The sequence below is a fragment of the Schistocerca piceifrons genome, unplaced genomic scaffold, assembly GCF_021461385.2.
Source record: "Schistocerca piceifrons isolate TAMUIC-IGC-003096 unplaced genomic scaffold, iqSchPice1.1 HiC_scaffold_378, whole genome shotgun sequence".
In the NCBI taxonomy this organism is placed as follows: domain Eukaryota; kingdom Metazoa; phylum Arthropoda; class Insecta; order Orthoptera; family Acrididae; genus Schistocerca; species Schistocerca piceifrons.
Window position 1 is genome coordinate 22,501 of NW_025728601.1, and position 2,500 is coordinate 25,000.

Genomic DNA, 2,500 nt, shown 5'->3' on the forward strand with positions numbered 1-2,500 from the left:
GAACCGCTGGGGCGACCGAGCAGCAGACGGCGTCGCGGCGCCGAGCGCCGGGCGGCGGCGCATCCTCAACGCACACAGTCCTCAATCGGACCAGCACACTGCAGATGTCCACCGCGCTTCGCACCGGGCCCGCGAGGACCTACTTTGGCCGCACGGCGCCGCGCGCAGGGTGCGCCGGCGCGCAGCTGCGACGCCTGCCGCGTCCGTCGGCCGGCGCGCCTGCCACTGGCCGCCCCCACCAGCCGGCTGTAGCGCGTGCGCCCACGCACCGCGCGGCCAGCACGCCGGGAGGCGCCCCCTCACCGGCCGGGGACGGTCCCACCCAGCCACCGCCGCGTATCGCTTCACACCCAGATGCCGTTCAGTTTCGTCGGCATGGTGGGTATCGCTGGAACAACCGGTTAGTACCTCAACCTATCGTCGCCATCACCGATTCACCCCTAGCGAGAACAACCGCACCACAACGGGTTACCATTTCTTCATTTGCGTAACTTCACCAGAAAACGTAGGCGTCCATCGCCATTTGCAACTTCAACCATTATTGCATGCCTGTGTCAGGTGTCACGCCACACTACGTCTGCCCACATACACGCAACAAAATGTGCACGCCTAGACAATACGTGGAAGGTGGCCCCCGTACGTATGCGATGTCCATTGCTCGAACGACTGTCAACCGGCTTCTGTAGCATGTCGCAGATATGGAACGCGCTGCACCATGCCATCACGGTGTGTGAGGAGAGACGACTAGGTCCGAATACATCAACAGACAGCTCATGCTGATCGCCATCCACGGCGTCCGTTCCTCCCACACGTCTCTATGGCGTACCACACTGCAATCCAGCTCTCATAGGGAGACGACACGTAGCTGCGTGCACAATATTTGCACTGTATGGTCCGCCGTTTTTGGGCGCAGTCGTTGTACGGTCACACATGTGCCACGATGTATCATTCAGTACATAAGGACGAATGTGCAGTACAGATTGTGGTTCACGCGTACGACATCAGCGGACAGTTGACACAGGCCGCACCACAACGTAGCCTGCGTACGTCGCATGCGAAGGGCATTGAACATGCAAACTTGTCACCAACCACCTTGCGAAGGCAGGGGGCAAGGTGGGGACGTGGGGAGAGGTGGGGGGGGGGGGGGGGCGGCATGTACGCCCTGCTGCCATCCACATTACAGTGTACAGCAGGAGCATGTGGAAAGTCAGCAAGACTTGCAAGGTGTTTAACATGAAGCGATACACAGGGGAGCGGGCAGTGCGAGTAGCGAACTATATTGCGAGGGTTGCGGGTGGGCAACACTACACTAATTGAACGAGTCGTATAACAATTACAGAGCAGGTTTAGGCGACAACGTGGGTTACGATAGGCGACAACGTGGGTTACGTTAGGGGACAACGTGGGTTACGTTAGGGGACAACGTGGGTTACGTTAGGGGACAACGTGGGTTACGTTAGGGGACAACGTGGGTTACGTTAGGGGACAACGTGGGTTACGTTAGGGGACAACGTGGGTTACGTTAGGGGACAACGTGGGTTAGGTTAAGGCACAACATGGGTTAGGTTAAGGCACAACATGGGTTAGGTTAAGGCACAACATGGGTTAGGTTAAGGCACAACATGGGTTAGGTTAAGGCACAACATGGGTTAGGTTACGGCACAACATGGGTTAGGTTAAGGCACAACATGGGTTAGGTTAGGGGACAACATGGGTTAGGTTAGGGGACAACATGGGTTAGGTTAAGGCACAACATGGGTTAGGTTAAGGCACAACATGGGTTAGGTTAGGGGACAACATGGGTTAGGTTAGGGCACAACATGGGTTAGGTTAGGGGACAACATGGGTTAGGTTAGGGGACAACATGGGTTAGGTTAGGGGACAACATGGGTTAGGTTAGGGGACAACATGGGTTAGGTTAGGGGACAACATGGGTTAGGTTAGGGGACAACATGGGTTAGGTTAGGGGACAACATGGGTTAGGTTAGGGGACAACATGGGTTAGGTTAAGGCACAACATGGGTTAGGTTAGGGGACAACATGGGTTAGGTTAGGGGACAACATGGGTTAGGTTAGGGGACAACATGGGTTAGGTTAGGGGACAACATGGGTTAGGTTAGGGGACAACATGGGTTAGGTTAAGGCACAACATGGGTTAGGTTAGGGCACAACATGGGTTAGGTTAGGGCACAACATGGGTTAGGTTAGGGCACAACATGGGTTAGGTTAGGGGACAACATGGGTTAGGTTAGGGGACAACATGGGTTAGGTTAGGGGACAACATGGGTTAGGTTAGGGGACAACATGGGTTAGGTTAGGGGACAACATGGGTTAGGTTAGGGGACAACATGGGTTAGGTTAGGGGACAACATGGGTTAGGTTAGGGGACAACATGGGTTAGGTTAGGGGACAACATGGGTTAGGTTAGGGGACAACATGGGTTAGGTTAAGGCACAACATGGGTTAGGTTAAGGCACAACATGGGTTAGGTTAGGGGACA